At 27.7% G+C, this 13,928-nt stretch overlaps 1 protein-coding gene across 1 annotated transcript in view; it reads right to left on the bottom strand.

Moving 5' to 3' along the window:
- LOC111028584 (atrial natriuretic peptide receptor 1) overlaps positions 1-13,928 on the bottom strand; it is a 284,757-nt gene that overhangs the window by 205,203 nt on the left and 65,626 nt on the right. The gene's annotated exons all lie outside the window — the stretch shown is intronic.

Genomic DNA, 13,928 nt, shown 5'->3' with positions numbered 1-13,928 from the left:
TATAAACATTGTATAATACATAAGTGACCATTAATAATTTACGAAAAACCCTTAACATGATAAAAATAATTATGGTTGATGATATTTTATTTTAACAGTAGTTATATTCCTTAGGTATAGAACTACAAAATAAAAACTGTAACAGAATTATTATTAAACCGAATTTATACCAGTTTTCACAATATTAAATTAAGTTATTTTGATTTAATTCCGATGATTTAATAATTTAAGCTCAGAAACTTGAAGTATATTTATGCATTATACATTTATGCAGGTAGTCCAAAAAATAAACTTTATTATCTTGAGCAGAAATTATGATATAATATAAATACATTTTATAATATTTAACTACAACGAGAATGTACCTATCTGTGAAATGAATGGAATAATTACCATACATAATGACAGTATAAACAATTTCCTACGAAAACTTCTTGTACCTACCTAATTTAAAGCCAAGTTTTAACGAAACACTGGTTTCAGCATCATAAATTTAAACTGTAGCCTACAATATTAAAATATATATAATATTCTCAGGCGATACGGTTTTACAGTAATTTAATAATACATTTAATATCTCTCAGTATATACAGCGCAAGCTAAGAATATGTCATTCTAAAATAATAATAATAATAATAATAATCTTAATAAATAAAAAAATAAAAATAAAATGCATTCATGATAAAATATCAAATATTTTCGACAGACACAATATCATTCTTCTGTGATAACTAATGCTTATAAAGAGTACATTACAGGTAAAAATGTTATGTCATATTTGCATTTATAATATTGTCCAGTGGCTTGGTATGGCTCCCAAGCTGAATCTGCGTAAACGCTCTAAGTGTACGTACCGGCCGGCATTGCTAGCTCCCGGACATCCTTGCCACCCATCACAAAACAAGTGTTACCCTATACCAACGTAAGAACCTATTAAAACTATACAAAAACCCCTACCGTACCACCCCACACCCAATGGCCAGTGTTGCAGCGGGTTCCAGCTAATAAATAAAAAAATAAATAAATACTGTCCAATAGGTATATCCACCGTGAGCTATATGCACAAGTCAATTTTATAGGCCCATAAACCATGATCTTTGTAACGGAAGTATAATTTTAATTATAATTAAAAAATGCGAGAGATATTCCCTGCGATACCTAAGTTAATTTCGTTACAGAGATCATGGGTCTATAAAATTGACTTATGCACACAGCAGCAGTGAATAAAATATGGAATAATATTTCTAAAAACAAATAACAAATATTACATACAATTTAAATGATTACCGTGCTCTTTATTACCTATTGGATTGTCATTATTTATCAAAGTGTAAAAACCATAATAATATAATATAATATAATATAATTTTACAATAGTATGGTGTATTTTTGAAAATATAAGTTTTCTTTTATAGATTTATTCATTCAAAATTCAATTGATTTCAAAACTGTTATTTTCTATATATTATAAATATACATCTCTATAAAATGGCCGTTTTTGATTTTTTTTTTTTTTAAAGTCAAACAACAATTTTAGAAGTCATTTAATTTTTTTTTAGGAGGCTATTAGTCATAATAAGCTACATTAAATACATTACACTACAATATCTGCATTATATTTCGAATTAGGGTTAGTGACTTTCCAATTAATTATAACATATAACTGTACACGTCGTATACAATTAAAAACGATGCTGTTACAAGAACAGTAATTCTTGATCAATTGATCGATATAAGAGTTAGAGAATGAATAAGCTATGAAAAAGTGAATAAAATAATCCTTAACAATAATTTCAATTTAAAATAAATCTGTTCTGACAATTCCCAAGAAATGAACTGGTGTGAACTTATAATATTCTGTCAAATCACGTGTAATCCTTTATCTTAGCTCCGGGACTTTGCAGCACTGCAAGGATTACAATGGACGACTGCCTGGCCTAACCATGTCGTAACGAGTTATCTTTCAAAATACTGTGACGCGTGTAGATACATTTGTGAGTTATCTTCAGTTTATCTAATATTTATTTTATATGTGTGATATGTAATTTTTCATTTACAATTTTATCTTTCCACGATTCTAATCAGAGAAATCGTTCAGGAACATTGACAATTCTAGTATAATATATTAATGTGATTATCATAATCCTGAGTTCACAAAAGTTATAATAATTATAATACAACAAAAGTTAACCCATTAAAAGTATTATGCCATAATTTGTATAACTGTGCTGTGATTACTATTTACGGTGCGAAACACGGTTTGAGCCAAACATCCATAAGTCGTTGTAAAAATATAACCTGGTTACACGCACGGTAAACATAAATATAAAGTTACTCAAAAATTGCTAAAATAAACATAAATTACATATTTTATTCATTAACGAATAAATATAATTTACATGCCAATTCAGCGCCATACCCAGGAATAGGAGGGGATCCAATGTAAACAATAGTTATAATTTTTTTTTTGCTCTCCATATTTTACTATACAGTTTTCTTTATAACTTACAGATTACTTAAGATGTATACAAATATTTTATACTGACCTTTAACTAGCCTATGTATATGTAACAAATTCCAACTTATGTAATAGGTAATATTTGGGTATATAGTATTGAAATAATGTATAATAAATAAATCATGAAGTGGGTACTTACTAAAATAATAATTTCGCAAAATATCCATTAACATTGACATCTGATAATAAAATAATATGCTAGAACCTATATAATAGGTATTAAAATTGAATTAATTGTATTTATACTGTGCTAAGAGGACGCCACTGAATAACCCGAAGAATCACTTAATTAGAACTCGGAAATCGGTGAAAATTTTCGGTATATCAGTGTAGCCAGAATTTTGCGATAATTAAAAATTCTCTTTTGCAGCAAGTCTGTAAACAAACTTGATAAATATTTTATTTCCCAGTAGTAATCGATGAAATAAAATTATTCACGGTATTTATTGTATCAATAAGTTGTACTACTGATTATTATAATTATACAGGCTTCAGTGATATACCGACAGGTATCTATCCCCCGTAATGGATTCCATGTAATGCTAGAAAAGTGATTTTTCTGGTTATTCCCATGGCTTAAATATACAAAGTTATTGCACATAGCCAAATTGTTATCAAATAAAAATAAAATGGCAGCGTAAGGGTACGGTCCATATCATAGCATATAATATTATAATATAGCCAGAATACGTCGTCCCCTTACGCTGCCATTTTAATTCCTTAACGTGATAAAATGATAAAGTGTGGGACGTGGGTACTATTGCAATAACCTTGTATATTTAAGCCATGGTTATTCCGTTGTTACACCAGCATGACGTGTAGTTATCTACGTCTTACTAACGCAAGACACAGTCAATTTTACGTTCAGAATAATTCATCTTACACTGTATTATTTTCACTATCCAATTTAAAGGTGAGTGTGCCTATTATCTAGTAGTTCTTTAATTTTTATCTCAAAGCGGGTGATGAGCATTTTAAAATTTAATATTTGTGTTCTTATATTATTTAATATAAATAACTTTGTTGATTGGACTAAATTTAAATAAGTTTGAAAACATTTTTTACCGGTTAAAGTATCAATCCAGTTCAGTCTCAAAGTTACCTCCCATCTCACCAACCCATTGGGTGTGCTCATAGGGCATAGACCTTAAACGGCTTAAACTTCTTGGCAAGAACTGCGTATAACAACTACAGCATGAGGCCTGCGTAACTACATCTCGCAGTGATGCCAACTGTCTTTACGAAAAATACAATAATAATCTATATCATATCCATACATCTTACCCTTCTACACCGCACTACCACGCGTACGAGTAATGGAGTAATCAAAGAGCTCCTTCTGTGTTGTTACGTTTTCCATACACTCATTTCTTGTCTATTAGTATAAGGCCTATGTAGTGTAGGTATGCCCCTTTGCCTACCAATATTATTAATATTATTTATGTTAGTCGTGAAACACAAATACCTACCTGCCTACTTAATTATATAACAGAACACCATAGCCAACTAAATTTCAATCGTGTGCGAATAAAATTACTATACCGTATATGTCAATGGGGTATGTAAGACGTGCATATCACATATGGGAACAATACAATCAAGATGGGATCTTAGCTGAGATTCGAAACGGCGGGACGATCAAACTACAGCAATTAAAGCAAATAGCACGCGTGGTCGCGTGAGAGGTAAAATTATTTGGGAAGGCTAATCACGACCAAACCCGACACCCGAATTAATTAACCTCTGACGTAACACTCTTTTCGGAGCACACAATTATTGCTATCGATTTAATAAATAATTAATCCCCGTACAACTGCACCAAGAGACCGCATAATATTATAATATTTTGCAAGCCACTATTATTTCAATATTAAATTTTCTAAACGAGTTACGGCAGCGGATTAAATTACAGTTATCACAATAGTTATCAGCTATAGAACAGGGATTTTTCAGAATCAATTATAATGGAAAACATTTGTAAACTAATGAAAATAATCCGCTTATTATAATAGTCATAAGAATACCAAGCATTTTTATTTTCATTTCAATTGATTGTAAAACGGTTAATCCTTTCGGGAAATACAAGCCACAATTACACAAAAATATAAACTGAGAGACATTTCTGATGTTGTTCTTATTATTCGTGCTCTTGAGTACCAATGACTTTTACTGAGGGTTATGAAACACAATTGTTTGGTTTTTGTTCTATGGTAAAAGTTTAAAATTATATATCAAACAGATTAAAAACAAATGTTTTTCTGTTAACCTTATCATATTTTCTAAGAGAATCCGGGCAACTTGCTAAGCTGATCTCTTCCTAACCTACTTGAGCGCATTATTTTATTTTTATTAATCGGTATATGTAACATTTGTAATCCGTGTTTATGTAAACGGTATTGTCCGTAAAATTCAAATTGAATAGATAGATATGCTGTACAAGTATAATAATACAATTATCAACAACAAATATATTTACAGAATATTGTTTATAAACATGTGTATTTATTTATGGACTGTAATTTTTCGATTTCATAAAAAATGTGTAATGCATTCAAAAAATAAATAAACAATTTTTATTGTAATATTTTATAGAAATGTGAATAGGGATAACAATATTTTCAGGATTGTCTACGTCTTATTATTACTCTTCTTCAATACACTATACTTAACATAGTTTTTTTTGGTTCTTCACTAACGGTTTAAAATTCAAAAATAATCAAAAATGTTATCTTACTTAGATGCATCAAAAAAATAATATTTGTTTTGCCAAAAGTAAAAATATTGTTTATTATCCAGAACGAGCGTTTTTTCCTCCATTCAATAATATTTTTTTTTTAATTACGAAAAGTATCTTTTTCTTCTGTTTTTGATTTTTTTCTTGGTAGGACAATGACATCAAAGTTTTCATACGTAGTTTAACAAGTTCAATTCCGATGTCAACACATAATTGAGTAATTGACGTATTATTACGCCGGTCGTTGGTGTTAATACGTAGTTGACACCTATTAAAAAATGTACACCTATATTTCTTTACTCCAATTTCTTTAATTATTTCGTGTGAATATTCTTATCTTTATGATAAGTTGGATTCAAGATTAGAGCTATTTTTAAATTATTGTTCACGATTTTGGACAGCTTAATATAGTGTTTGATTCATCAATTCATTTTGGTCAATAATATCTTATCGCAGAGGTACCTACATAATTACGCTAGAATGCCAACAATAACAACTTATATAATACCTATGTTTATTACTGTTACACACTTATGCCTGAATTTAAAACAATATGATGTTATTAGTTAGTCTTTACAACGCAATACCAAAAATTATTAATATATTTTTATTTTTTTTTTTTACGTAGATGTAAATATGTAATGTCTTAAAAAAAATATCTCCGTTTTAATTCTTTCTACTACTGTATGATAATGAGAATATTCGGCTTTTCAGAAATTTGATCGTGTTCTCCTGTAGTTCATGTAGTCGTTTTTACATATATGGCAGCGCACTTTGCCACATCTGTATCGTATTTTTACTATTGTTATACCTATATTGTGGCGTAATATTGAACGCGTTAGTAATTACCACATAACCAACTTGACTTAGGAAAACACCTTATTAAATCTTGCAACATATTGAAAAAATAATTAATCACGTATATAACAATATAACACTAATAAATTAACAAATTAATATTATTCAATCTATCTGAATCTATCGAGTTTATAAATTTCCACTTGGACACATAATTTTACTTTAGGTGGTAAATTATTACATACTTACACAATATAAATATAATATAAGGAGTACTGTGAAACATAAACCAAATAGGTGACACAATACAAATATTTAGGTTGGATTTTTATGTATGGGATTTTATTGTTTTACATTAATTTTAATATTCTGTCAGTATATAAGAAAGTATAATTATAATAATAATATATTAAACATAACTAAGTGTCATAATGCAATTATCATTATCAATGCTCATGGGAGAATATTTAACTCGAATCGGATGTGTGGACCGTTTAGCCTGTATAAGTGTATAACCGGAACACCCGTATGGAGTAAAAGTCTGTAAAACGTAGGGCGGTCGTTCAGTCGCGTGACGATTTAGGTTAGATGTCTTATATTTTTTTCGGGCATTTCATAAACTTCTTTTCGTAAATAACAAATGAGAGGAGAGTAGTACACTTTACGTGCTCGTACATAGTTACACAATATTTATGGGCTCATATTTTATTTTTTATTTTGGGTGTATACCAATTGAAAAAATGATAATACCAACAAAGTTGGTTATTATACATCAAATGGAAAATTTATCAAATAAAACGTATTTCAAAATAATGATTATGGTATAAATAGGATCAATTGGAGATCATGTCAGCGAAGTAAAACTACCCTTAGACAATGATAGGTGCTGCTAAAAAATTATGAATTTCAAAAAAAAAATTATCCCTAAATAAGGATATAATATCTTAAACAGTTACTTATGATTTATGAAATATGAAAATCTTAAGATTCATTTAACTACAAATGATTGTTAGTAGGTACTTGAATAGTAATTATTTAAATTAACGATTAAAGGTTAGTCTGTAATTTTTGATTTGATGTATTTTAATACAAAATCATACTAAATCGACAAAAAATTATAAAACGAAAAGTTCATTCATAGTAAGATATTTAATTTACTTATAAGTTATAACCTGAGCAATTAAAAATAGAAACTAAATAATAAAGTATTGATGTTATAACTATATAAGTTAAGTCGAAAAATAAAAATAAAAACACAATATAATATTTCACGAAATACCAATTTTAAGTAGATTTACTTAGAATTGGTATTTCGTGAAACAGGGGTTCGAAATAATTATATAGTTAAAAAATAAAGACAATAGGTAAGTTAAATTAAAACAGCAATTAAAAAAATGTATAATGGTAAAATTTGTATTGAGTTAAAATTTAGCTAAACGTTTAACAGACGTGTTAACTATTTTAATATGAAGGTAATTCGTAAACATGTTTTTAATTTAACCATAGAATGAGCATATATGAAAATTTTAAACTTTCTGTACCTACTGTGTTTGTAATTTTAATTAAATAAGCGTCTGTTTATTAAGATTATTGCATGAATTATTGTTCACCTATTTAAGCATTTAATGCTTATCACTGTATTAAAAAAAAAATCGATTTTTCCTTTTGCTCGTTCCATATCAAACACTCATATTATGTTTCAAATACTTATCTCAAAGAAGAGATATGAGCATTGAGCATATAATCATTTTTGTAACCTAAGTCTCTGCATATATTTTATTTAAATATTTTATTAATTAATATAATTTCATTTAATTAGCTGTTTGGAATATTCATTTATTTATTTTAACTAATAAATAAAATAATAATTTATAGCTTTTATGTAATTTGATTTTACCTTTCTTATTTAATTTTTCGCAGTTCCTAAATAATTCACCTTCACACAAATGAGTTGTAAATTATTAAGTATTGAAGACTACTCTGAACTTTAAAATAACCATTTGAATTAATAAAACGATAGCAAACGAAAAACTAGTCTTTAATCACATTAACTTATTTAGGTTTTTAATGTTTCATGTGTTGTCCGAAGATTTATCAGTCAATTAAAAAAAAAATTCTAGTAGTTAATAGCCATTACCTTCGTAATTGTAGGCAGTAAGGTTTCTTACAGGATACTCGAGGCATAATTTATTTTTATAGAATTGTGATCTACTTTATAGTTTTTAATAAGTATCCGACAATACATTTATAAAATGTTTGTTAGGTATATTTATATTATTTAAAATATGAAATAGTCATCTACCTATTTCATTGATGTTACATTTTAAAAAGTGTTCATATTCGTTGTTCAGTATTCTCATACATGCACTATCGATTATATTATTATACTGTATAATAATTAATAAGCATTTATGATATTGAACTTTATAAGTCCTTTAAACATACCAGTTCCACGGAACCTACTTGAGTACCTATACATCTTATGTGCTTGACTCAATATTTTCAGTTATTATTATTATTATGGTGTAGTAAACATATGTAGTAATATATATATAACATTCTACATATAATAAATTAATCGTTTAAACAATCACTTATAGATGTGATGATTACGTACTGGTGTTTAAAATTATAGCAATTCACACAATACTGTGGTGCTTTAGAAAATGTTTGGCAACCCATTCATAAAATTATTATAAACCGACTATTGTAAAAAAATATACATTTTGAAAAAAAAAACTAACTTTAAAAGCAAAACATGAATCATGATTTGTAATAAATAATAATATAAAAACAAAAATCTTGGTCAACTTTTATATTCATGATAGTTTAAGTATATTATTAAAATAAATAACGAAATATAAAACTCTGTTCTAATATAAATTTGAATTGTTTATTACATTTTGTTGACTTGTTGGGTTTTATATTCTCATACAGTATGGATAAATATGATTTAGATATTAAGCATAATAATGTAATTTATAACAAATTTCACGAAATTCTTTCATAAAAAAAAATATAACAAACTCCCTGCTGTAATATTTTGAGAAAACATTTCCAAATTCGTAAAAGAAGTTATTAAATGGTAGAATTTAAGGGTATAGGTATCAACTTAAATTCATTTTTTTCGGAGACTTGTGTTATAAAACATAATAATTGTTAAAATATATGCATTAAAAGTATACACTATATTATTTGCAACGATACAATTTAAACGAAATACTTAGAACAAAATTATGTTCAACATCAACAATAATAAATGCTGGAAGTAAATCACAATAAAGGTAAATACAAGGAAAAAATCGTCCACGTGAAAACAACACTGATTTACGATAAAAACATTTAAACCGTCAACAAAGTCAACTAAGTGCATATTCAATGTTTGTGTAAAGTTTTTGAAAGAGAAAATAAATATTTATAGAGTATTGACATGGTTTGATTTTGGAAATGTAGGTGACATTGATTAATAAAATTTAAAGGGGCATCCGGAAATGCACCTATTTCTTACATGCTGTTCGTATATATATATATATATTTGTTACAAGCGTGATTTACGATTTTACTTATCCATTCCAAGTCTTCAATTTAATGCCCCCTACTCCCATTTGACATTAACTAATACAAATCAGCCTACTGTGTAAAAACACTACAAATTGACTATTAAGCCCAATTCGACATTGTTCTCTGCCTATACCGAGACGCAAACCATAAACTCTGTACCTGGCATATAAATTACAACCTTTTACTGGAATCTTAAACCGTTATTTAGCGTGTCTAGGGTTAATTTTTCGTACTGACATCATCCCTCGAAACTTGTGAACTTGACGGAGACCACTTGAATTGAAACAAAGTGCTATTCTTCTTGATGTTATAAAAAAACCACCTTAAAATAACAAATGTTTTCTCCATTACCTGTATTTACTACACAAATAATATGGATCAATATTAACTTGTAGTAGTGACAGAAAAACAACAGTGTTTCTATACATAATTATTTGGAGGACATATGTTATACAAAACCATTATTCAATATTTCCAATAATAATTATCATGAAAATAAAAAGGCCAATTAATCATTTTATATGATGAATTATATGTTTTTAAAATTGAAACCTTCTGCTTTAAAACAAAGATACCCTAATATATGTATTTGCAGACATATTTATAAATTAGTAATAACCAATCCTACGTTTAAATTTCAAAGCAAATCTAACGAGTAATAATATTATTTGTTTAAAATCGAGTAAATTAAAATAAAATGATATTTTGTAACTATAATATTCAGATATTATTCAACTATTTATTTATTAACATTAAAATGAATAATAAATTAAAGAAAGTTAAAACGTAAGTATTTTATTAATGGGTTAAAAAAACAAAAGTAGGAATAATACATAATAGGTATAATTTTATAAATGCGTACACAATTTGTTTTAAATTGCTGTGAAATACATCATCAATATAATATAAATCCTGCTTATTATGTGTGTGACAAATAAAAGTCAAATTATCTAGATTGACGACAATATTTCAATATAAAATAATTATTGACAAAATAATTGAAAATCGGGACAACAAAAAAGAACCGTATATCATATATCTGTTTTACACACGTTTGACGGAAAAAACTCATTCACTAGGTATAGGCAATCATAATGTATTAATGTTATTATTTAATAGTAAATATACTCAAATTATTTTTACGAAGTCTTGAATTTTTTTGTACTAATTAAGGCGTGTCCTATGACGATACAAGCATCTGTTTTTCAAATAAGAATTCCACCCAACCCCACCCACCACACCTTTTTTTTTTAGGTAAATTATTTAATGGATATTTTTTTGAAGGTGTTGATGCACCTAATACAAAGTTCGAATGGCTATAGATTTTTGTTTATTAAAATGTTTTTTTTTTTTACTACGGGTAGTATAGTTTTTCTTTTTACAACCTAAAGCTTACAAAAATATAAAACAAACGTAATATTTGAACTACTATTTATTATACTTGAGCTGATTTTACAAATAATTAATGTTGACAGATTAATATTAATGACTAAAATTTTCAAATCACCAAAGCTTTCATATCTTAATAAACCCATTACCATAGGTCCTTAGAACACAGAATATAAATAGCTCAAAAACTTCCTGTATGAATTTTGATTCTTATATGTCAAATATTTCAGAAAAATTATCCACCAAATAATTTACAGTTGAGAAAGTGCAGTTCTCATTTGAAAAATAGACGTTTGTATCTTAACAGTATACTCGTTAAGCAGTACAAAAATCTCAAAAATGAGAAAATATGGTCTTTAAGCAGGTATATTTAAGAATTCCAAAAATCAGAATTTAAATAACTGCATTATAGAGTTAAAAAGTGGTGTAAGCATGCTTGATATATTTTCCTGTATATTTTTATCGGACGTGCGCAACATTATTGAGGTTTTTTGCGTTGTGCAGCATTTAAAAGGCACGGGACAAAATGCATATATAATGTACACATAGTATAGTCGACAACTCATTGGTTTTAATATTATTATTATTGTTTGATCAAAAGACTGGTGTAGGTGAGCGCGAGGGTGGAATAAGTTTATAAATCTTTCACGTATTTAAGTCACCAGTCACTGCAGCTGTCGTCTATGTACAATATGTACATATATTGTGAAGTATGTACTCAGCAGCATTAGGATGAATGAAACAGGAGCTTTCACGGGCGCCCCAAATTTGCTGCACATAACGAACAATTATTATTATTATTATTGGTATACGAGACCGCCAACATTGCCGATATAAACGACAGTGCAATTTACAGAAACTATGGCCGTTATTATTAAATAACGCAGTGGCGTTCGAGTTCATAATATACAGTATGCTGTTAGTGAAACGAAATGGAAATGTATTTTAGATACAAGAAAACATGAAAGCAACGATGTCGGTGAATAGGTATTATGTGAACATGTGCGATTGACCCAAAGACGTTTCCTATGGACGTAAACTAAATGCCCGTCAAGGTAGTTGTTTTTTCATACGCTAACCAGAGATCTAGTGATCGGATTTCTTGTCAGATTTTGACTATGTTGTTTTTGGTATTTAAAGCTCATCACGCATTATTAATTTATTATTAAAACATTAATAACTTGATTTGTGTAAATTACATTTTTGATTTCAAACTCCGTGCTTCTATACCTCGTTTAAAAACATCTACTGTACTAATTATTGTGTGAAAAAATACTGAGTTGATTTAAATATAAAAAATGTCCTCGAAACCCGCAGTTGCTCCAACTGTTTGCGTTAATTAACTACAAAATATAATTTGTGATTCAGACATAATTTCATTTATCCGTGCATACCGCTTACCCTTCTCTTTCCGATAATTATCAACTATCTTTGAAGTCTAAACCGTCACGGTTTAGTTTGAACACCTAACTTGAATAACCTTTAATCTATTGCATTTAAATAATAATTTACGTTTTGTAATTACGTACCCGATATTCGTTTAATGTTCAATAATGATTTATTTTTATTAATTAATCAACAAAAATGTATGTACCTATATAAAAAATATATATTTTTTTTTACACAAGCAATTATCGAATCTGTATTAAAAGAAAAAAGATTTTCTATTTGCACCTACATACCAAAACTGCAGAATTTGCGCATGTATTATATTTATTTATTTTTTATGTATATTGAGTGGAGTGATTTCTTTAAGTAAATACTTTCAAATAGCATATATTATATTGGTAATGCGATAGTGTGCTATCATGATAGATCTATTATGCATATTGCACATGCATATCAAATTTATAAAGTGAGTACTTGACATTTTATTGGGTATAAAAGTCGTAATACTCAATAACATGTTATAAAAGTAAGCTACTGCTTTTTATAATATTGCCTGTGGGATTTTTAAATTAGTTAAAGGTTATTTAACTTATTTTAATATAAACAGAAATATTAAAAAAACAAAACAAAATATGTATACGAGAAGGTAGAATTCAAAGTAAATGACTGTTTATCGTAAGGAGCAGTTCTATCAAAAAATTTTAATTTTCTCTCCGTGAAAACACCAATATTTCAGCCAAGATGAACATTTCGAGATTAGTATAGCTAAGCTCGCGTTTTACCCATTATCAAAAAACATAAACCTTAAGGTAATATGTTTTTTATTATTTTTCTAAAATGGTCAAGAAGCAACAGATAGTAAGTCAAATATAACTTTAATTTATTTATGCTTCATCATGCTTATGAGAATTTTATCAAGCAACACAATTAATTTTATAGACCATTCATCTTTATAAAATGTTTTATCACATTTGGAATGTACGGACATTTCGAATTTTCCAAACAAATTAAATAGGCAATAATTATAGATTTTCAGTACAAATTATATAGGTACTATAAGAATATCATTTAAAAAGGCACTCAAAGTCTCAGACACAATTTATTTTGTATAAAGAGCACGTTAGTAATTTAATAACAACTATGATGACATATCTTGTCTCCATTTTCAACCCTAACTTACAATGTCGCATTCTAAGTAGCGAAACCGGAGGGGTTTAATGATTAAATTCGTTGGTGATATAACTGTATAAGAGTAAAAACGTTTAAGAACGTTTCGATGTTAATTTTGTGTGGCTATAAACCGTATACATAGTATTCTGCGTAGAATATTCAGTTTTTATTCTATACAAAGCGTAATAAAAAAAAATCATAAATAATGTCCAAGTTTTATGAAAAATGAAATAAGTACCTAGTTATATTTGTAGATTTTAACCTTTTAGGTTTTTTCCTATTACAGTTATGTTAAATTAGTCATTTAGGTGCAAATATTTCAGTTCCTGTTTAATGACACGCTTGAATAAGTTGCAAATTCGGATTATG

This window comes from Myzus persicae, unplaced genomic scaffold (assembly GCF_001856785.1).
Source record: "Myzus persicae strain clone G006 unplaced genomic scaffold, MPER_G0061.0, whole genome shotgun sequence".
Classification (NCBI taxonomy): Eukaryota; Metazoa; Arthropoda; class Insecta; order Hemiptera; family Aphididae; genus Myzus; species Myzus persicae.
This window is presented reverse-complemented; position numbering and strand designations above follow the sequence as displayed.